This window comes from Prionailurus viverrinus, chromosome E1 (genome assembly GCF_022837055.1).
Source record: "Prionailurus viverrinus isolate Anna chromosome E1, UM_Priviv_1.0, whole genome shotgun sequence".
Taxonomy (NCBI): Eukaryota; Metazoa; Chordata; class Mammalia; order Carnivora; family Felidae; genus Prionailurus; species Prionailurus viverrinus.
In genome coordinates this window covers 29,333,308-29,357,004 of record NC_062574.1, presented here as the reverse complement: position 1 = coordinate 29,357,004, position 23,697 = coordinate 29,333,308, and the positions used below count along the sequence as shown (strand labels likewise).

Genomic DNA, 23,697 nt, shown 5'->3' with positions numbered 1-23,697 from the left:
TGGGCTGATGGCTCAGAGCCTGGAGCCTGCTTCGGATTCTGTGTCTCCCTCTCTCTCTGCCCCTCCCCGTTCATGCTCTGTCTCTCTCTGTCTCAAAAATAAATAAAAACGTTAAAAAAAATTTTTAAAAAAGTTAAATGTTCTAATTATTTGCTTACTGGTATATAGGAAAGCAATTTGGGGGTGGGTGTAAAGATCTTACATCTGGAAACTTTAGTGAACTTTCTCATCAGTTCTAAGAGTTTATCTGGAGAGGCTCTTCAATTTCCTATATTTTTTTTCTCCAAATTTTTATTTAAATTCTAGTTAGTTAACAGATAGTGTAATATTGGTTTCAGGAGTAGAATTTAGTGGTTTATTATTTACACACAACAGCCAGTGCTCATCACAACAAGTGCCCTCCTCAATACCCATCACCCATCTACCCCATCCCCCTGCCCACCTCCCTTCCAGCAACCCTCAATTTGTTCTTGAATTTTCTATGTATTATCTCCTAATTTTCACATGAAAGTTAATTTTCTTTAGGTGAAAAATCCAAATGAAATAATATAAACCTAGGACCATAATACCCTGTATTAATTTTCTTTGCTTTAACAACTAACGTTTATTTAACTCTTACTGGAAATCTGGTCTATGGAAGCGTTTTGCAAAGTGTGCTCATCCACCAGTATAAGGTTTTTCTATTTCATACTATATTCTTGTCTTGGAAGTTCACAAAGGCTCTGAGAAGTCCTGCAAAGAAATCTTTCTAACTTGGTTAAATCATGTATTTCAAATTTATTTCATCATGAAACCCCCTTTCAAGCAATATCTTCCGGTCTCCTGAGGAATTACTTTTTACAGACTACACTGTGGGAAATAATGGTCTTAGGAAACCCAGTCATCATGAAAATTGCTTAATTCCAGGATTTTCTCAAATAATCTACTGTCATTTTCACTATATTCTCTGGAAGTTAAGCTGGGGAGAACAAGGCTCTATTTGGCTTTTTTGGTTTCTACTTTTCAGTCTTTAATAATCACTCAATATAGGCTAATGCCAGCATTATAAAAGAAAAACATGCTTATTAAATCTCATGAGACTACCCACTACTTCTGTTCCTCAAGAAAGGTCCACATGGGGCGCCTGGGTGGCGCAGTCGGTTAAGCGTCTGACTTCAGCCAGGTCACGATCTCACGGTCCGTGAGTTCGAGCCCCGCGTCAGGCTCTGGGCTGATGGCTCAGAGCCTGGAGCCTGTTTCCGATTCTGTGTCTCCCTCTCTCTCTGCCCCTCCCCCGTTCATGCTCTGTCTCTCTCTGTCCCAAAAATAAATAAACGTTGAAAAAAAAATTAAAAAAAAAAAAAAAAAAAAAAAGAAAGGTCCACAGCTGGTCACAGTGGGAGGTTGTCCTAAATCCTGTCAATACGTTTTGACTGATGTGGAGATGAGATCTTTTTCTGCTTCTATTACTCTTCCTGCTGAACCCCAGGTCGTCAGCTCTTAGGCCATGTTTTTTTCCCTTACATTGAACAGAACCCTGTGTGTTTTTCAAAAGCTGTCTTTTCTGTGTTCTGGATTATGTACAAAGACTACAAATTTATCAGAGTACAACTAAATAAATGGGCATAGAAAAGGCCCACAAGTAGGAACATATTTTATTGGGGGGGAAAGTTTTAATTATGTAAATCTTCCTTGTGTTACTATTTTTTAAGTAAAATTTACGCCTAATGTGGGGCTCAAACTCATGATCCCAAGGTCAAGAGTCACGTGCTCTAGTGCTGAGCCAGCCAGGAGCCCCTTGTATTACTATTTCTGATCAGAGTGTTTATTAGATCATTTGAAAGGATAATGTAAGTCTCTATCTCAGTGGATCTCACGCTGGTGTGCATCAAAATCATGTGTGGAGCTCTGAAAAAATATAAATAGCTGAGCCCTACCTGAGCCCCTCTGAATTAGGATCTGCAGGGAGAAGATTAAGCACTTGTTCTTTTAAAGTCACTACAATTTGGGGCGCCTGGGTGGCGCAGTCGGTTAAGCGTCCGACTTCAGCCAGGTCACGATCTCGCGGTTCGTGAGTTCGAGCCCCGCGTCAGGCTCTGGGCTGATGGCTCAGATCCTGGAGCCTGTTTCCGATTCTGTGTCTCCCTCTCTCTCTGCCCCTCGCCCGTTCATGCTCTGTCTCTCTCTGTCCCAAAAATAAATAAACGTTGAAAAAAAAATAAATAAAATAAATAAAGTCACTACAATTTATTCTCATGGAAACCAATTTGACAATAAATTTCATATATTAAAAAAATAAATAAATAAAGTCACTACAATTTATTCTCTAGCGTCTACTTACGGCATTTCTTTTTTAATAAGCCATTTTCCCCTATGGCCTTGCCTAAATGTTCCCCCTGATTTTGATTTTAACTAATAAAAAATATTTTTTTTCTTTTTTTTTTTTTTTAATTTTTTTTTAACGTTTATTTATTTTTGAGACAGAGAGAGACAGAGCATGAATGGGGGAGGGTCAGAGAGAGGGAGACACAGAATCCGAAACAGGCTCCAGGCTCTGAGCTGTCAGCACAGAGCCCGACGCGGGGCTCGAACTCACAGACCATGAGATCATGACCTGAGCCGAAGTCGGCCGCCTAACCGACTGAGCCACCCAGGCGCCCCAATAAAAAATATTTTTAATGTCTATTTATTTTTGAGAGAAAGAAAGAGAGAGAGAGAGAGAGAGAGAGAGAGAGAGGTGGTGGGAGGGGCAGAGAGAGAGAGACACAGAATCTGAAGCAGGCTCCGAGCTGTCAGCACAGAGCCCAACACAGGGCTTGAACTCACGGATCGCAAGATCACCATCTGAGCCAAAGTCAGACGCTTAACCGATGGAGCCACCCAGGTGCCCCTCATAAAAAATATTTTTAAAGAAAATAAATTCATTCCAAACTCACTTCCCAAACATATGAAAAAAATTTTTTCCATGTCTGGCTCTAGTCCTTGTTCACATAGAGACATTTTTGAATTCTGAATTTGTCACTGAGCATTTTATTTCTAAAATTTTCCATGCTATCCTATAGTGATACAAATTGTTATTTTGGGGACTTCTATAATATTCCAGAAGGTATTTATTTGTATCATAATCTAACTAACCATTCCCTTACTATTGGACACTTAAGCGGATTCTCTATCTTTTTTAAGTGATCTCTACACCCAGTGTGGGGCTCGAGCTCACCACCTCAAGATCAAGGGCTGGCCACTCCGCTGACTGAGCCATCCAGGCACCCCTGTTTCTCTATTTACAGTCCTCCAGAGAAAATGGCAATGAAGAACTTGATGGGTATGTTGCTTTTCTTTTAAATGAATTCCCTTGAGGTAATTTTCTGAAAATCGAGCTATTGGGTCAAAGTGTATGAACGTTTTTTTTTATGTGAGTCTGTTAATGATTACTAAATTGCTTCCCAAAAGGTTGAACGAATTCGCAAAGCCATTCCCCAACTCCCTGGCATAATTGCTGAGGTTTTCAGGGAGGGGCAGGCAATACTAGAGGTCTGTTGTTGGGTGTTCCCATAACAGGTGGAAGAAATATCTCCAAATCTACTAGTGACATTACCTTACCTTAAAAGAAAACTAGTAACGACAGTATTCTGCCCCTGCTCAACTATCTTATCTACCATGTTCAAGAAGAATGAAACTCATTGACATTTACCACCTTTCATCCCACCCCTGTACTTACCTCTGTCACAGCACCGACCCTGCTGCCCGTGGCCTTTACCTCCTCCACCAGATTGGGGAGGTTCACCTTGGTGACCCACAACACCTCACACGTGGCCTGGCACAGAATAATCGCTAATACATGTGTATTGACTGAATCTTGACTTGCTCTTGATCTCTCAATAAAAGCACTTGAAACGGAATACTAGCTTTTATTTCTTGGGCTCAGCACTATGCAAAGTATTTTATATGGATTATCGCGATCTTCACATAAATCACATGAAGTAGGTCCTGTTATTACCCTCATTTTACAGATGGGGAAACTGAGAGGCTAGGTCAAGTTACTGGAGGTTACAAGGGTTTTTTATTTTATTGGTCAGTTTATGTATTTATTTAAAAGGAGATAGAAGTTTATAGAATACACAGCAAAGGGGCAATAGGCAGGGTAGCAAAGGAGAGACTCTCTGCCAGGAGGTGGGGGGGGGGGTGCTATAGTGATGGGGGTGAGTGAGAAGGTATAGGAACGTATGGAAATTCTCTTTTTTGGTACCTGTGCCCAGTTAAGTAGCCCATTGGCCAGCCAGGGCCTGTGGCTATTTTGAGGCGGGTGGCCTAATGATCCTGTTTGCACTCAGCCCCGTGGTCACTGCAGGCCCTTCTGCCTTCCTCGGGTTTCCGCTGCTCAGGCCTGTTGCCTAAAAGTGGCCTCTGCATTCTCTACATCTCTCGAGCATGGCAGAGCCTTGACATGTGGGTGGAGGTCTCATCTTCAATAGATGCTTCATGCTGGCCCTGAGCAGGGTGGGGTGGGAGGTGGGCCTGTCCCCACCCAAACTGGTGGGTCGATCAGGGGTTCTGGGGAGTTAGAGACCAGAGCATGGTATGAGATTAACATGCTGATGGGCGATTTGAGGGAAATTCCCTGGTGGCCAGGTCCATGGGGATTAGGGGGAGGGGACCTCTGATGGCATGGGCTAGAACCCCTGTGGAGTCATCATTTGTATACGGACATGTTGGGTTCACTTGGGCCCGCGGCAACGTATTTTGCCTGTAGATCAAGATGGCAGCCAGACCCGCGGGAGCAAAGGATAAAAGTGGGGGCTGAAAGAAGCGAGGTGGCCCGGAGTCAGTGGTTTCAGGGAAGTGTCCCATCCGAATCTGTAACATGTGCGGATTCACCCTGGACCAGCTGCCACTGCCGATCACACGGCACACCGGCAACGGAGGCCTCAGGGGGACGGAGTGGGAGAGGAGAGATCAGCCTTACCTGTTCACCCGCAGACTTTCAGTTGTCTGAGGAGTGCTCGGGTTAGGCTGCCGAAGGGCTGGAAAGAGAAAGGAGAGGGAGGGAAGGATCCCTTGGAAGGGCAAGAGGGGACAGGGTGGTGCGGCTGGTTCCCCTGGGTCTTCGGATCCTCACTGAGGAGTAAATTCAGCCAGAGGTTCTCAGTTCCCCCAAGGAGGGCTAGAGTCGGTCCACCGAGAAAAAGTCCTGAGTAATTCATGGAGAATCCAGGGACAGTCCCGGCAGGGGTCCCCACGAGGGCCACTGACTGCGGGACGACCTGATCGGGTGGAGGCCCGCGGTGCGGCAGCGAAAGCATCCACCCAGGGCAGAACCAAGGATGTAGAAGTTTACTGAGTACACTGCAGGCGAGCAGCAGGCAGGACAGCAAAGGCGATGTCTGCCACTGGTTTTTAAAATTTTTTTTTCAACGTTTATTTATTTTTTTTGGGACAGAGAGAGAGCATGAACGGGGGAGGGGCAGAGAGAGAGGGAGACACAGAATCGGAAACAGGCTCCAGGCTCTGAGCCGTCAGCCCAGAGCCCGACGCGGGGCTTGAACTCACCGACCGCGAGATCATGACCTGGCTGAAGTCGGACGCTTAACCAACTGCGCCACCCAGGCGCCCCTGCCACTGGTTTCTAAATACCTGTGCTGAGGGGCACCTGGATGCCTCAGTCAGTGGAGCATGTGACTCTTGATCTCGGGGATGTAAGTTGGAGCCCCATGTTGGGTGTAGAGATTACTTAAAAATAAAATCTTAAATAGAAACACCAAAACACCAAACATGCCCCACCCCCAACAAAAAATCCCAAAGAAAAATAAACAAGCAGAAAACCCCTGTGCTGAACAAGGCAATAGCTTAGGCTTTGGCAGTGGTTAAGTGAATAAAGCCATTACAGTGTGGAGCACAAAACCCCCGGAGGTCTGATTGGCTGATTGTGACCCAGTAGACAGCACTAGTTCTGTTAGGAGTCACTCCCAACTGCAAGGGTGTCATGGAAGGTTATGCAGGTTGTGTCCGGCACAAGGGTATCTAGCCCAAGGGCAAGTGGAGTCTGAAATCCAGGCTGTGCTAAGTGCATTCTGCTCACCATGGAGCCTGGCACAGAGCTGTGCCTGTCTGGGGGGAAAGGACACTCGTTACCTAATTTGCACAATGCCACTGTGGGGCTAGTGACACGTCACTTTGTAGGAAACTGGAGTGCCTGATTGCACAGAAGACAGAAACTTGCCAGGCTTCAGTATCGATAGAGCAAGAAAATGGTTCCAGAGAAGTTGCAGAGGGTGTGTAGAGGTTAGGTACAATGGAAAATTTGGGCGCAGTGTCTGAGCTCGCATATTGTTAGGTGTTCTACCCCGTCGCTCCTAGAGGTGGGTCCCCTTGGCAACAGCTCTCATTCCCACTGAAGTTCCTACCCCCCACAGTTATTTGAGACTTCTAGATCTTGCTGTTTTCAGACAATCCCAGCGGCAACGGTGTACAAAAAGGTATGCAAATTAACAAAAGAAACACCGCACAACAGATTATAAACCTTACCAGAGAGGGCTCACTGCAGTTTTCTTATAGGGTCCAAGCAATTCAAATATCCCTACGCAGGCATGCAGCATGGCCAGAGGGGCTCCTGGGAGGATCCCAGAGGGAAGGAAATACCCAGAAGGAAATATCTCCCATGGAATAAAATGAAGTAGGTAACAGTCTCTGATAGTTAATTGCTTCTCTATATGCATGAGCTTGGCTACAGTCAGAGACCTAAATTGGTGTTGGGTACAACTTCTCTCTGTTCGAAGCAGTTTACAGAGTTTCTTGGGCTCTATCTCCAAATGGAACTGCCATTGGAAGAAGGGGGCTCTGAATAATGGCCAACCATACCCCTGCAGGGGGCCCACCGAACAGAGCCAGAATCAAGATCTTAACAAAAGAAATTTTTTAATGTTTGTTTTTGAGAGAGACAGAGCACGAGCAGGGGAGGGGCAGAGGGAGAGGGAGACCCAGAATCCAAAGCAGGCTCCAGGCTCCGAGCTGTCAGCACAGAGTCCAATGCGGGGCTCGAACCCACGAACCGTGAGATCATGACCTGAGCGGAAGTCAGAGGCTTAACTGACTGAGCCACCCAGGAGTCCCCAGAATCAAGATCTTAAACATGTAGCTGGAAAATCCCCAAGAAATATGTGGTGGCAATGGTGCCAGAGCCTGGGCACTTCACGATAGCCACTTGGATGGAGCCTGCGCCCTGGGAAGCCAGGGCACCTTGGATCCAGAGGGGAGTAAGGGGACAGCCCCCTTTCGTCACCTGCTGAGTGACTTCACATTCCCTTTTACCATCTGTGCTTCCAAGGGGTGAAGGAAGAAAGGTACTGTATCAGTTTCTTAGGGCTGCTGGGACAAAGTACCACAGACTGGGTGGCTCAAAACAACAGAAATTTGTTGTCCCACAGTTCCGGAGGGAAGAAGCAAAAAAATCCAGGTGTTGGAGAAGTGTTGTCTCTTCTTCACTTCTGGTGGTGCGCTGGCAATCTTTGGCATTCCTTGGCTTCCAGATGGATTAACTCCAATCCTCTGTTGTCACATGGTGTTCGCCCTGCGTTTTCCATTTTCCCATGGCTGTCTTCTTTGAGGACACTAGTCATATTGCAACTAGGGGTCAAATCTACTCTGGCATGACCTCAATGTAACTTAAATCCCCAGCAGCCCTATTTCCAAATAAAGGCACATTCTGAGGTGCTGGGGTTGGGACTTCAGCACATCTTTTGTTTTTTTAAAAAATTTTTTAACGTTTATTTATTTTTGAGACAGAGAGAGACAGAACATGAACGGGGGAGGGGCAGAGAGAGAGGGAGACACAGAATCGGAAGCAGGCTCCAGGCTCTGAGACATCAGCCTAGAGCCCGACGCGGGCTCAAACTCACGGACCTCCTCGAGATCGTGACCTGAGCTGAAGTCGGACGTTTAACCGACTGAGCCACCCAGGCGCCCCTCAGCACATCTTTTTTAAGGGGGCACAATTCAAACATGAAGTAGACATGTTCTCATATAGAACTGCTGGCTGGTTCTGTTCGGTCTGCCTCTGGCAGCACTGAAGTGAGTTGGTTAATCCACGGGCTCCGAGTCAGATTTCTGGGGTTAAAACCTTGCCAGTGGGGCTTTTATGGGTAAGGGCTGTAGAATGGGAATGCGGTAACAAGAGCATCTAGTATTTGGGGCTGTGCGAAGGAGAAAGTACTTTACACGGTGCTGGGCATTGAAATGCTCATTAAGTATTAGCTATGAGTACTATTATTCCCTAACTCTTTCTATTGACTTCTATAGGAGTAGATCATTTACTCTTCTCTGTAGACACACCTGGGCTTGGGGCAAAACGGGTGGAGAATGGGAGGGGTTTAGTTCCACTCGTTTATCCAGTGAAAGTGAAGGTGTGAGGACGCTCCTTCATTGGACCGCCCATGAAGGAGACAGTTCATACATGTTGGCGCTCAAAAAGTTCCTTCTGTAGATGCTTCCTGTAGGAAAGGCAGGGCATTCCTGAAACATGTGCCCCCTGGAGGTGGTGGATGTGCTGCCAGGACAAGACAACTGCTTGACTTTTTAAGAGCCCCACAGGGGCCCCTGGCTGGCTCAGTCAGTAGAGCACATGACTCTTGATTTCAGGGTCGTGGGTTCAAGTCCCACGTTGGGTGTGGAGCCTACTTAAAAAAAAAAAAGCCTCACAAGATGACGTATTGATGAGGTTTTGATGAAAGTTGTCATGGCCCTTACTCAGCCTTATGACAGACTCAGAAACTCCACCGTGTTCACATCCCAGAACTGAAAGCTAACTCAAACAACAAACCTTCACAAAGGCATATGAGAGGTAAAAGACACGAGAGCCACTTGTGTAATTTGCAATGACCAAAAGCTACCGGTAAGGTGGACGAGTGCCTGCCACAGGTCCAGCCATGTCTCCTTGGAGAGAATTATCAGAAGGTTGCTTGGTGGGTTTGGACTCAGAATTAGGATTAGAGTTACAGGATTTAAATGAATAATAGCATTGGGCTCTGATCTGACCATTTCCATTTCCCAGAGAGGGCAGTGTTGATTATATTGGATTGGGTACCTTTTCTCTTCAGTGGATACTACCTACTCCCTGCTTTTTTTTTTTTTTTTTTTTTTTTTTTGGCCTCCTTAGGGTGTTTTGTCACTTCCTCCTTCTGACTGACATATTCCTTTTTTTTTTTTAAAGATACAGTGTTACCTTCTGTCTTGCTCCATTACCAGATTCTTATTCTTATCATCATCATTATCATTTTAACATTTTATTTATTTTTGAGAGACAGAGCATGAGCAAGGGAGGGGCAGAGAGAGAGGGAGGTACAGAATCCGAAGCAGGCTCCAGGCTCCGAGCTGCCAGCAGAGAGCCCGACGCAGGGCTCCAACCCACGAACTGCGAGATCATGACCTGAGCTAAGGTTGGATGCTCAACTGACTGAACCACGCAGGTGCCCCTCTATGATTATTTTTTAACATCAGGATTAGAGAATCTGGTAGAAGCTATCCATAACTATTTCCACAGAAAAAAACCCTATCCTTACAAAACCATGTGAGCAATTTCAGGGAGTTCACAGACATCCTTGAAGCTGTTTTGTGCATCCTAGCTTTAAATCCCTGCCTAAAGCAGACTGTCCATTTTGAGCTGAGGCTAAAATTTCAGCCTGATCCAGTCATCCTCTTCTCCTCAGGGCTAAGTTTTTAGGATTACCTCCCTTCTCATTCCTCCCACCTTCTAATTTCATACTAGGGCCACCTTGTGACCCGTGCACTGCCCTGACCTTGTGGCTGCCTCCTTCTCAGCCCCAGCTGCTGGGTTGATCTGTGGCTGTGATTATAGTTAATCCTGTGTTTTCAGCTTTCTCGATGTGGCTTGTATCTTGCACTTTCCCTAGTATTCCAGTTACTCTCCATTTCTTCCTTCATTCCTCCTGTTCTGGAAGGCTTTGCTCATGTGCCCACACACAGGATAGGACTAACACGTTGATCTCATTCGCCGCTGCTTTTCTGTCCCTCCTCATAGACACATTCACAGTCTCATCTCCCTCTTCCCCTTTTATTCCTACCAACGCTTTCAGGACATAACTGCCTGGACACCATTCTCTTAGTTTCTTTCCTGTACACATTCCATCCCTCCACCACCACCAGGGCATTCATTGTCTTTCTTTAGAATAACCACTTTTGACGTGATTTTCAATACATTTTGGTTTTCCCACCTGGACCACTTCTCTGAGCTCCAGGTTTGCACATACAACTTAACTACTTATTTCCACTTGAATGTCACAAAAGCAGTATAAACTCAGAGGGTCCAAAGTGAAAACAGTGCTCCACTGCCCCCATTTTCCTCATCTCAGTAAGCTGTACCCCATTGAACACGGTGACTCAAGCCCGAGGAAGCATCATCCATCACTCCCTTTTCCTTACCCCCAACAACATGAGTGAAGTAATCCTCTTGCTACTACTTCCAGAAGATACACCGCATCCAACGCAGCCTCTATATACCCACTGCCATGATTCTTAGCTCAGGCCAGTACCATTTCTCAACTGGCCCACTGAGACTGACACCAGCCTCCCTACTGGTGTCCCTGAGTCTGTACTGGTCTTCCACTCCCTTAACAGCAGTATGTATGTATGTATTTAAATATTATTTTGAGAGAGGGCGCTAAAGTGCAAGGGGGGGAGGGGCAGAGAGAGAATCCCAGCAGGCTCCACATTGTCAGCGGAGGGCCAGTGGAGGGGCTTGAACCCGCGGAACCATGAGAACGCTCAACTGAGTCACCCCAGTGCCCCTTTAGCTCCCATAAAAATTTTTTTTTAATGTTTATGTATGTTTGAGAAAGAGAGAGAGAGGAGGCGCACGTGCGACCATGAGTGGTGGAGGGGTAGAGAGAGAGAGGGAGACAGAATCTAGGGCAGGCTGCGGGCTGTCAGCACAGAGCCCGAGGCTTGAACTCATGAACCGTGAGATCATGACCTGAGCTGAATTTTGACGCTTAACCAACGGAGCTACCCAGGCGCCCCTTCAGTTCCTTTTTAAAAACAGAAATGACATTGTATCACTCCCTACTTAACCTTTTTTAATGGCTTCCCCATCCATTCACTAAATGCCTTTTTATTGAATGCCCTCCATGTGCCATGCTCTCAGTAATGTCTCCTCTTGTGAATAAATGAAGTATATAGTATGTAGACAGTGATAAGTGCTATGAAGAAAAATAAGGGGTGAGGGACAGAGAAGTGTGTGTGTGTGTGTGTGTGTGTGTGTGTGTGTGTGTGTGATTACAGTTTTAAATAGGGAGACCAGGAAGGTTTCACTGAGACTGAGTAGATGACCATGGAGCAAAGGACTTGTAAGAGGTGAGTGAGTGAGCTCTGCAGAGTGCTGCAGAATATTCAGTTGCAGGGAACAGCAAGTGCAAAGACGCTGAGGTGGCAGGGAGCATGCTTGGCTTTGGGGCTGAGCACAGAAGAGAACCCATGCTTTACTATAATTTATAAGCTGGTCTAGTTTTCTTATCTTCTCCCCACGAAAAACCCTTCTCCCTCTATGTCTGCACTGACCCCAGCCCCCACTATATTCCATCCATACTGATCTTCTCCGTTCACCAAAAGCTGTTTCCTACTTTTGCCTGTGTTGTTGCCTCTGCTAGGAACACTTCCCAATTCTTATTCCCAAATACTATTTGCAAGGCTGGCTCCTTCTTATCTGGTAGGTTTCAGTTTAAATGTTACCTTAGGCCTTCTGGAACCATAAAACTTTGCTGTTTCTTTCCTATTTCAACTTCCTCTTTGTTTCCTTCACAATACTGATGGCCGCATACAATTGGGATTCATATATATGTGTATATCTATCTCTATATATGTATATACTTAAAAAAAGTATATATGTATATATATACTTAAAACTCAATAGGTAAGCGGTACCTCATTGTTATTTAAATTTACATTTTGATCACCAATGAAGATGAAGCCTTTCCCAAGTAATTTCACTGGTTGGTTCTTAATATGATCTCCTTTCTAAATTTTGCCCAAATGTTTACTTAAAGTCCCCATGTCTTAAGACTGAGAGCAGGCCTGGCCAGCTGCGACCCCATGCTGTCCACTTGCCTGGTGGCAATTTGTTTTCCCAAGTTTCCTGGCAGTTAGTGACTCATAGTGACCATCGCTTCGTAGTAATTCTTCCAAAAACCAAACCCATTTAGAGGAAAGGGTTTCAGTGCAACATCACCAAGTTGTGAAAAATGGGCAAAAAAGTTGCATTTGAGTAGTGCCAGGTACTCCCCGTTATGCAGTTATTCCTGAGCCATTATTAATGGCCACCTGATTATGCATTACAAAGTACTGGCGGTTACGGGAACAAGGGGCGCCCTGCCCCGCTTTGCCAGCGGGCTCTCCAAGACCCGGCAGGCAGATGGTCTAACCGACGCCTCGAGACGGCCCAGAGCCGACGCAGGGGACCCCGCGCTGCCCTCGCGGGGTAAACCGCGGAGGCTCCGCGGCGCCGCCCGAGAGCCAGCCAGGGCTCTTTTCCCAGCCCCGCCGAGATTACAGCTCCTCTCGCGAGAGCCCGAGCGAGGCCGGGCTGCGGGCGGCGGCTGCGGGATGTTGGTGGAGCGCTTTAGACCGCGCCCTCTCTGGCGCAGCTGGGAGACGCGCGGGCGGGAGCGGCAGGCGGCGCGCACGCGCAGGTGAGTGAGGCGGCGCGGGGGCACGAGGGCGGGGGGCGGGGCCTGCGTCGCGCCGCGGGCACGTAGCTGCGCGTCCTCAGTATTTAATGTCTCTGTGTTCCTCCGGCCTGGGCAAGCACGTGGGGGAGCGGCCGCGGCGCAGCGGGGCTGGGCGTCTGGGCCCGGGGGTGGGGGGGCGGCGGCGGCGGCGGGCGAGGACTCTGCCTCCCGACTGTCGCGGAGGACTTGGTGAGTTGGGGCCGCCGGGGCGGCTGGACAGGGGACCACCTGCCAGGGCCCCGAGGGCGGCGCCGTCGGGTGAAGGAGAGTCTAGGGTGCAGGTGCGGTGTGCGACGCGCGCTCCAGGTGTCCCGGAGGCCCGGGGCTGCGGACGCCGAGCGTGTGCGGAGGGGCTCCGGCCCGCCGCCTGCTGTCAAGCAGGCCCTTCTTTCCCTGCCGTCGCCTGCGCGTCCCCTCGTCCTCCCCCGCCACGGTTGTCTGCCCGCGGGCTCCTGCTGACAGATCGCGTGTGCGCGGCTGGGGCCGTGCTCTGCGGCCGCGTGGTGCCCCCCACACGCGTCACCGTCCTCTGGGTCGGTGGTCTCGGACCCGGCGCTCGGGGCACCCCTCTGCGGCTTAACTTTCCCGGAGCGCGCACACCCTCCCGTGAGACAGACCCGAGTGCGTCCCACCCAAGGTCGCCCAGCCCCACACGCGTTTACTTTTCAAAGGTCGTGTGTACCCAAGTCTGAGCCGGGAGAGGCGGCGGCGGGGCGGGTCGTGGGCAGGGCCAGGTGCTCATAAGGGCGAGGAGGTGCCCCGAGGCCCGCGGGCACCCCTTTCTTCCTCCTGAAGGGCTGGAGTCACTTCAGGAACCTTCCCCAACTTCTGGGCCCCTTTAGCTCGCGCTGGGGTGCTCCCCACGTAGGCCGGGAGGCAGCAAACCCGTGCTGGTAATCTAGCCCCTGAGAGTTCAGTGCGGGGAACCTGGGGAAGAGGCTTGGTTTGTGGAACCGGGAGGATGGGCTAGGACACCGGTGGTGATTGGAACCTTGTTTCGGGGGGAGGGACCGTTCAAACCGAGTTAGGGCCCCCGAAGTCAAAGGCTTGGCGTCTCTCGAGAGGATTAGCGTTTGCTGCCCCTTCAAAGGGTGTCCGGAGAGGGGGAGGCTGTCCGGCGCTGTGTGCCCGCTGACTTCATGCCCGGGGGCGCGTGGGTCACGTGTCCCACTCCGCCGGCACCCCTCCCCGCTAGGCCCGAGGTTTGGAGGGACCAAGCTGGTTTCGGGGTTACGGGTCAGAATGTGCTGGGGGAGACTGGTCTGAACGCCTCTGGGGCGGGCTCTCACCAGTTCCACAGTTCTGTGCCCGAGGGTACAGTCCGTCCCTATGCCCCTCCTAGTGAGGCTTATGGAAGGAAAGGCGCTGTTGGTAGTGGGCGGTGCCGAACCGAACCGGGAGTGCTGGAAGCTCTGGGCGTTTCGAGATCTTCCTCTCCGGCTGAGATGCCCAGGTTGGCGGGCGCCTTTCTGCCGCACCGCCGCCGCTAACACAAACCCGGTGCTCTTCTCTCCAGGTGTGAGTGGAGGCCGCTGGAGCCGGGTAGAGGGTACGGGCAGAGCAATTAGGTTAAACTGGCTGTCCTCCTCCTACTGAAGGGCAGGGTACTTGGTGTTTAAATTTATCTCTTGCGGGGAAATCTGGGCTGCTGGACACCTAGTATTGTCATATCTGTTGGCTTGCTATCCACTTCCCCACCCCCAACCCCTTTGTGGCAATTACTGATCAAGGAATACCATTCACAAAAAGCTATTAATTCTGGCAACTAGTAACCTTACTGTGCTCTTGTAACCAAGTCCTTCCCAAATTAGTTTTTCTTTTTTTAAACTCTATTCAGAAAGCAAATCTTGGACTCTTAGTAAGCACCACCCATCCCCTTTGCTCTTAAAGGCACAGAGCAGCTTTGAGTTGAGTAGAGGGTATAGCATGAGTAAGACCTGTTATTTGCCCGATTTCTCTGTTCCTGGCATTTCAGTGGTTCACCTGCTGATTATTTAAAACTTTCTGAGGGGTGTCTGGCTGGTTCAGTCCACAGAGCATGCTACTCTTGATCTCAGGGTGGTGAGTTCCAGCCCCACATTGGGTGTTGAGATTACCAAAAAAAAAAAAAAAAAAAAAAAAGACTTTCTGGGCACTGGAAACAAGTGAAGTTATCTTGGTGGAGGCTTTTGACTTGTGTTGAACTTTAACCTCTTCCACCTTTTAACTAGTTTTGTGGGTTCCTAGGTATATTCTCAGAAGTATGGGTCTAGGTAGTGCAGGTCTTTTGATCCTACAGATGTACAAATCTCTGAAGCTTCAGTGCCTACCTGAATTAAATTGGCTCAATTGTCATGCACATTGTTAGGTGATGGCCCAAAATTTGCTGTGAACTGATCCCCATCTAAGCCCTTGAGTGAGCCATCTCCGAGTCTCTGGAGCCTTTTGTATGAATATCAGTTCCTCCTCCCAACTATTTCTAGGAAGTACTTTCACACTTGGCCACTGCAGGGTGACTGTGTAGGTGTCTGCCTTCAAAGTGGCCTGCTCAGGTGCCAAGTGGATAGATCTCCAGTGTAAGGTTGCTGAGCATCAGTATTTTAAAGCAGTTTGTTTTGCTTTATCTGGTGATCCACATTATTCTTGGGCATCAGACCCAGGCCTTGGCCATGGCCATCGTTTGTGGGTGAAGGCTAGTTTTAGTCCTTACAGTGTTCCCTCTCCTCCTAAAGACAGATTGAGATACTATTTGAGACTGGGCACTGTGCCTGGTTCATGATGGCTGTTCAAGCGTTGTTTTTTCCCCTCCAAAAGAATCTGTGAGATTAATGTTAAATTTCTTTTGAATCACTTGGGTGATTTGGATTTTATTAAAAGTACCCCCCCCCCCCCCCCCCCCCAGCCTCTGACCTAAAAACTTGGTTGGAAGGAAAACAAATTGGTTTCCCGATACTGTGCTGCCCGCCTCCTGGCTCTAGCCTGCCACATCATGACTTGGTCGAGTGCAGGTTTCAGGGTTTTGAGGAGCAGGCACTCCTTGTGCCTGGCCAGCTGGCGCCTTCTAGCCCATTCTCCCCAGGCCACTCCTTCCTAATCTTCCCTGTGAGTCTAGAAGAGAGGACCTCTCTGTAGCTTGGTCTGTTGTGCTGTTGTGAGGAAGTCAACAGTTTAGCGTACGAGTTAATACCTTCTGTTTGCCATTCTGTTTTCCTCTGCTCTGGGGAGGCAGGGTGCCTCTGAGCCCCTTGTCCCACTGAAATCATGTCCTGCTACTGGAGTTGCCGATCTGCGTGGGATGTATTTTAATATTTAACTTTGCTTTCTGAAGCAAGTTCTTTTCTCCACAGCCCTTTCTGGTGTAATGCCTCATGCAGGTTTCACCTTTATGATCATTTAACATTAAGTACCCATTGTATGTGGCACTCCACAGAGCCTACCTGCTGGCTCCAATACTGATTTTAAACTTGGGCTGTGGAAAACATGATCGATGACAATATTTTGAGTAGTGACAGAATCTGGTTGGAGAGGTAGCTAGTGGGGATGTGGGAACTAAAATTGAGAGGATGCCTTTTCCTTGACAGTTACTGTCTGTGCTGGTAGAGTTACAGGAAAACACTTCCCTAATCCTTTAATCCTCACACCTCTGAGTACAAATGAGGAGGGTGAAGCTGGAGGTCAGTCGGGATTGTTTCAATGGCTAATCAAAATACAAATTGAGGGGTAGAGAAACTGACAAGTGTGGGTTTGCACTTAAATTAGGTTCTCTGGAGGACTTTTGTGAGAAGAACCAAGGAATAGTCAAATCCGTGGGCTTTTCTCCTAATCTTTCTGTTGCTTTCTAAGCAGATTGTTGCAGTGTGAAGGAGTGTATGTTATCATGTAGCATTTTGAAGACTGGCTTTCAGTGATAAGTAGCTTTCAAAGAGTTCTTTTCCTTAACTTTCTTTTCCTCCTACTAAATGGTTCTGTCCGAGCCCTGGCCGTTTGGCTATTTCTACAGCTCGGTTTGGTAGTTTGCACAAGTTGATAGTAAACATTCTGTACCCATCTGGTAATGCTGGCTGCCTTCACTTAGCTGGGACTTACTGAAGCCCGTGCATTTAGGAACAAAGCAGAGCCCCAGGTGAGTTCTGGAAGTAAACACGTCTAGTGCTGAGGGCTCACAAGGCTTGTTTCACCACTGGTTTTAGCTGACAAGAGCCCTGGATTGGGGGGTGAGGACTGGGTGCAGCTTTCAGGGCTGAAACCCAGCAGTGGTTCTAGACCTTTCTGAGGTCTCCGTTTCTTCCGCTGATAAAAGGAGGGTTGGTCAACATCAATAAGAGGTGTTCAGATTCTTCTGGGAGCCCTGGAGTTAGTCTAGAGTGCCTCTGGGCTGCTGCAAGGTGGAGATGTCTGCAGGATTGTGTATGGGGAGGGCTGTGTTTGGGGTAGGATGCATGGCTCCATGGATAGTATGAGTCAAAGACTAAAAAAAATGCCACAGTCCATTGTTTAAGTGCATCGCGAGTACTTTTTAGATCTAAGGTGCTACTGTGCTAAATATTTTTTTTAAGTTTTTGTTTATTAAGTAATTGCTACACCCTGCTCGAATTCACGACCCCAACATCTGGAGTCACTGGCATCTGAGCCAGCCAGGTGCCCCTTATTTTTTTATTATATCTCTATTCTTATCTCCTAAACTTATCCTTAGGAGAGAGGGTCTAGAGCTGCCTTGTCCTGTGCAGCAGCTACTAGTCATGTGTGCCTGGCTCAATTTAAACTTTTAAGCATTAAATAAAATTTAAAAATCTAAATCATTAAAAATGTGATGTTAGTCTCATTTCAAGTCCTCAGTAGCCTCATGTGGCCAATACTGGACAATAGTGTAGGTCTATAACATTTTCACCATCACAGAAGTTTCTGTTGGACAACACTGGTCTTAGTGCTTAATTGCCTCACCTTATAAAGCATCATGTGTTTGGGCTTAGTCCTCTGTAGTCCACAAATCCAACAGCTTTGGTGACAAATTATTTGTCAGTTCTCTCCACGGCATGTTACGAAGCAAGTTCTGGGGGTGCCTGGGTGGCTCAGTCGGTTAATTGTCAGACTTCGGCTCAGGTCATGATCTCATAGTCCGTGAGTTCGAGCCCTACATCTGGCTCTGTGCTGACAGCTCGGAGCCTGGAGCCTGCTTCGGATTCTGTGTCTCCCTCTCTCTCTGCCCCTCTCCAGCTCATGCTGTGTCTCTGTCTGTCTGTCTGTCTCTCGAAAATGAATAAAAAAGAAGCAAGTCTTGTCTGCCAGTTTGGAGGGCAGTGATCAATTATGAAACAGCTCTAGAGAGGAGCTTAGGAGTCTGGGGATGGAAGCATGAAGCAGGAGGGGCAGAAAGCCCTTTTGGTTTGAGAACTTATATTATTATCATGAAGGTCCCTGCTGGTTGTCTAAGGCCTGGGCTCACTGTCCTTGTTCTTCAGATGTCAGCAGATTTGCTACTTAGTCCTTCACCCACCTGATGACCTGAGGATTCTGCTATGTGACCAGTGCTGAACCAGATTTGCAGGCACAAACAAACATCCTTTTCATTCTGCCCCTCCAATCTGTCTGGGGGTTAGGAGACCTGTTTTTACAGAGGGCATTGGGGAGAGTTGGGACACTGGGGGGGTTCTGAAGTGTTGGCCTGGGGCTAGCTCTGGGGATTCAGTTTTATTTCCAGATACCCTCTCATCTAATTCTGGGCATGCTTAGTTTGAACCCTGCTAGACTGACCTTTGGCACATGATGTGAGAGCTCTCTTTTCTTGGAGCCGGCCAGAAAGCATAGGGTGTATAACGGGTACTTACTGAGCCCCTACTGTATACCTGGCATCTTAGGAGGGTTTTTTTCAAACTATAGTTGGCCCTTGAACAACATGGGGATTAGGGGGACCAATGGGCAGTGAAAAAATCCATGTATGGGTGGCCTGGGTGGCTCAGTCAGTTAAGTGTCCGACTTTGGTTCAGGTCATGATCTCCCGGCTGGTGAGTTCGAGCCCCACGTCAGGCTCTGTGCTGACAGCTCAGAGCCTGGAACCTGCTTCAGATTCTGTGTCTCCTTCTCTCTCTGACCCTCCCCGGCTCACACTCTCTCTCTTATAAAAATAAATAAACACTAAAAATTTTTTTAAAAAACTCCATGTATAATTTCTGGCTCCCCAGAAACGGAACTACTAAGAACCTACTGTCTACTGGAACCCTTATGGGAACATAGATAGTCAGTGAACACATATTTTGTAATATGTATTGTATACTGTATTTTTACAATAAAATAAGCCAGAAAAGAGAAAATGTTATTAAGAAAATAGTAAGAGAGAAAACACAGGGCTGTACTATATCCAGAAATCTGCATACAAGTGGATGCATGCTGTTTAAAGCTGTGTTGTTCAAGATCAGGTGTATTCCCTTCTTATTTTATCTCAACCCTATGAGGTTAAGTACTTCTAGTTTGTGTGGGAGGAAACTGAGGCCCTGAGAAAGCTAAGCTGATCCCTGGACCCAGGCTGGTTTGGACTCAGATCAGGGTTCTCTCTCCAGCTCTATGCTTAGAGGCCATTTCTTATTTACTGCCCAGTGATATCCTTCCATCCTCATCCAGAAAATGAAGCTGAGTTTTTAGGAGATTAAAATACTTCATCTCACAAATAGAGTCAGGCTGTTCGGTGTTTTGAGTCCTGTCTGCCTCATTACAGCCCTATGAGGGAGGTATTTGTAATCCATTTCACAGGATATTTTCGTTTTATGGGAAACAAGTTCAGGATCCTACTTTGTCTTTCCAAAATCATGTTTTAGCTCTGAATTATGCAACCGTCCAGTGCCTTAGAGCTGCACGAATAATGACTAAGACAGCCTCGTAGGCTAGGCTGCTGTGCCTGAGGGCCTGGAAAGCTGCTCTGAAGGCCACGGTGTAGCTCAGTCACCTGCTTGAAAAGACAACCTTGAAGTCACTCATTCCTTGGCTAATAATAATGTGGCCTGTCAGACCTCACATGGAGGTCATGAGACCCATTCCCTGGCCCTCAACAGGCTGTCGCCTGGGTGTAGCCTGGTGTGTCTCTGTTGGAGGAGGCCACATATCTGCTGGAGCCCAGTCTTCAGCATGCCCACCCCTTTTCCTCCAGCCTCGGCCTGGGACAGTGGATCTGAAGGCCAGTTCAGTCTTCCACGGACCTCCTTCTCATCCCTTACTCATGTCCCTCCCAAGGGGAAGGAGCTGGAGTGACTTTTGCCACACCCTGATGTGCCTTGGGCTCCGGTGAGAAAAGGCTGTGCTGAGAATAACCTCTTTGCTTTGTCCTTTGACTTTGGTGAGGCCCACCCAGCCAAGCTTGTGCTGTCATGCTATTTTTAGCAGGTGGCATCCTTTGGGAGGGCCAAGTGCATGTGGTTTTGGCTTCAGCAAACAGGCAGGTCCTGGTGCGGACGCTGCTGTCTCCCAGTCAGGGGAGGAAGGAGAATAAAGTCACCCTAGAAACTGTCATGGGTGTGCTTGGGGCAGTGGCTGCCTAAGGGGTCTCTGGGGCTGCCTTTTCTGTTCTGGATCTGTGGCCGATCCTGGGCCAGGCGGGCCTGTGACACAGCTCGGGAGCCAAAGAACTCCCTAGTTTTAGGACCCCTTGTTGCCCCAGTGGCCAATTTCTCTGGAAATGACATTATGCCATTTTCATGGGAAGTCACCAGACCCAAGAACAGACCTCCACGCAGACACTAAAACTTTGTAAAACTGTGGCTCTGCTGGCAGCCTGATTACTGGTATCCTCTGGCTTAAAAACCAAACCAAAACAAAACATGAGAGGCAGCAGAGCTATGGCCCTCACTAGGAATTCTCAGTGGGGAGCCACTGACGTGGAAGAGATAGGAAAAAGGAGTTTGATGAAGTTCTGCTCCCCACCACCATCCTGTCTTTCTCCCTATTTTTCTGTTTCTCTTTTCCTCTAACTTGGAGCTCCCAACTCCAGCCCATCTATCTTTTTCTGATTAAGAAAGCTTCGAGCCGTATAAGGCCCTCTGTTGCCTATGGTTTATGTTGGCTGGAGACCGAGGTTGTTTTTGCAGAGTCTGATTCACAGAAGTGGCAAGGGTGTGCGCACGCATCCATTCCCATCCGCTCCCCGGGGGCCGGACTGCCTTCTTGGAACAGATTCATCTGAGGGGGGGGGGGGGGGAGTCAGGGCCTAGCAGTGGCTCTCAGGCTAATGAGTGGTGTGACCTCAGGGTTTCCTGGCAAATGCGTTAGTCGAGAACTCCAAGTAGAAAGCGGGCCCCTGTTGGACTCACGCGGTATGTACCTGCTGTGCTATGAGCCACAGAGGCACCCTGTTTCCGAAATGGATTCTAGGATTCGCTTCTATTGAGAAACTACCTGGATGGCTCAGTTGGAAGAGAGTGCGACTCTGGATCTTGAGGTTGTGAGTTTGAGCCCCATGTCGGGTGTAGAGATTATTCAGTAAGTAAACCTTTAAAAATAAAATCCGGGCGCCTGGGTGGCGCAGTCGGTTGAGCGTCCGACCTCAGCCAGGTCACGATCTCGCGGTCCGTGAGTTCGAGCCCCGCGTCAGGCTCTGGGCTGATGGCTCAGAGCCTGGAGCCTGTTTCCGATTCTGTGTCTCCCTCTCTCTCTGCCCCTCCCCCGTTCCTGCTCTGTCTCTCTCTGTCCCAAAAATAAATAAACATTGAAAAAAAAAAATTTTTTTTAAATAAAATCCAAAACTGCATCAGTCAAAAAGAAAAAAAAGAAAGAAAGAAATTACTGCCCCTTGGCTCCTTGGGCAAGCCGGTTCCCCTCTCTGCAGAAAGTTCAGTGAGCCTGTTCCCTCCAGGTTTGTGACCTTCGGCACGGCTTCTGCTCAGCGATGGCAGAGAGCGATTTCTCTGGCAGCAGCCCTCCGACCTCATCTTTACCTCCCCTTCTTGCCGTCGCTCGAGTCAGCCAAGTTTGTTTCTGCCTTAGTACTCTGGCACGTGTTCTCCCTGCCTGGAACTTTCTCCCCCTTGCCCTTTTGTCCTCCCAGATCTCAGCACGGCTGCCCCTCACTGTTCCAGCACCCCTGCCATCTCTTTGGAGAGGCGTGCCCTGACCGTTCTTGTAGAAATCCCTCTCTCTCGGGCACATTTCACCCAGCCTTTCTCAACCTGGGTCCCTTATCTAAACTATAGAACGCAGAACATGACTTTCTCAACTGTGTCCCGGCTAGTCCCCTTCCAGATGCATAGGAGTAAAGTTAATTCATTACATACAGGGGTGCTTGGGGTTCCCTTCTCCGAACGCCCTTGGGAGAGGCCGTGCAGTTTTATCCCATTGGGTGGCTGCATCTTTGCGGTGTCTTATCTGAAGTGTGACTCCTTACCCCTCCTTCCACCACTGCTGCCACCACCTCCCCCACACCCCTCTCTTGTGGAACCTGGCTCATGGGGGGAATTAAAATGTTTTTAAATGCCTAGCCCTGGGGCACCTGGGTGGCTCCATTGGTTAAGCATCAGACTCTTGATTTCAGCTCAGGTCATGATCTCATCGTTGGTGAGATCAAGACTTGTGTTGGGCTCTGCGCTGACAGCATGAGCCTGCTTGTGATTCACTCTCTCCCTGCCCCTCTGCTTGTGCATTCCCTCCCTCCCTCCCTCCCTCCCTCCCTCCCTCCCTCCCTCCCTCTCTCTCTCCCTCCCTCCCTCTCTCTCTTCCTCCCTCCCTCCCTCCCTCCCTCCCTCCCTCCCTGTCTCCCTCTCAAAAATGAATGAATGCATAGCCCCGAGGGGTGCTGCTACCTGATGCTGGCTAGACCTCAGTTGGGTGGGGGAACCAGATACCTTGGTTCGGAAGAGTCTTACCATCGGTAGGCCCCTGCTCTTTGTTCTTACTGCTGTTATGTCATCAGGGTGGTGGGGGTCTCTGAAGCGGAACTGGCATCAATTATGGGAAAATCAAAGCATTACAAGTTTGTACACAGATGAGTTGACACTACGCATTTGTTCTGCTTCACAAGAATCCTAAAGCCCTGTGGTAATAGAGCATCCCTTGCTATCTAACAGCTAAGAATGTATTTTTTGTTTGTTTTATCAAAGCATTACTTATAGAAAGATTTGACTTTTAACTATACACAGGGTTTGAAAGAACAGCCCTTTGCCCTGAGTGCTTCCTGACCGGCCCTCTTGTCTAGAGACAGCTGCCCTCGATTCTTCTAGGTGTCTTTCCTGGCATTTACACCTGTATTTCTAAATAGTGTGCTTTTCTTTCTTTCCGTCCTTTTAAAAAATATTTTGACTTGTTTTTCTACTCTGGAAGGCAAGGACTTGGCTCATTCCTGCACTTTCTTTCTCCTCTTCTCTTCTTGGTACAGAGGTAGCACAACTTCTAGTCAAGTGTCTATTAAGAGTGCACGTTGTGATATAAATATTGCTTACGGGTGCCCAGTTCTTGGTGTTCCATATTTCCTTTCTTGTGTCCTCCCCGCCCCTCATTAATTTCCCATGTTTCTTGAGCCTCGTTTTTTGTGTCTCCCCAGTTCTCTGACTCCCCTGGGCCTTGGCCCTTGCTGTCGGAGCACCTCTTTGTGCTTCAGCATACCAGGTTCTCTGCTTGTGTTGCTCCCGGGAAGCACCTCTCTGCCCGGCTCTGCTTCCCGAACTTCATCCTGGGAATCCATTCTTTCCTTTGGTTGTGTTGCTTTGTGGGTGGGTGCCCCCTCCTTTCTTGATTTACTCCCTGGTCTTCCAGTAGCTTGCTGAGGAAGAGTGGGGGAAGGTAGGCAGGCAGCAAGAAGGAAGCTGATTCATGCACACGTCCCTTTGAAGGCATGGATGTGGGGTGTGGCTGAAGATGGGACAGTTGGTAGAAAGTCAGCAGAGACAACGAGGCGCCCAGACCCTTTCACCATGCCAGCAGAAGCTCTGGCTTCACTTCGTGGAATAGTTTAAGCGAGAGGGGATCTGGATTTGAGCATCACGTAATGATGAAAATGGGTATTGAATGAAAGTTTGCACATTGAATGGACAAG

General features: G+C 48.4%; 1 protein-coding gene across 2 annotated transcripts in view; it reads left to right on the top strand.

The window, feature by feature from the left end:
* The first annotated feature begins 12,830 nt into the window (after positions 1-12,830).
* AKAP1 (A-kinase anchoring protein 1) overlaps positions 12,831-23,697 on the top strand; it is a 53,784-nt gene continuing 42,917 nt past the window's right edge. The window contains exon 1 of one of the 2 annotated variants that reach the window (XM_047832714.1): positions 12,831-12,899. The gene's annotated coding sequence lies outside the window, so the exon portion shown is untranslated. Of the gene's footprint in view, positions 12,900-13,508; positions 13,604-23,697 lie in introns of those variants that run through there. The other variant, XM_047832715.1, reaches the window with a different exon arrangement.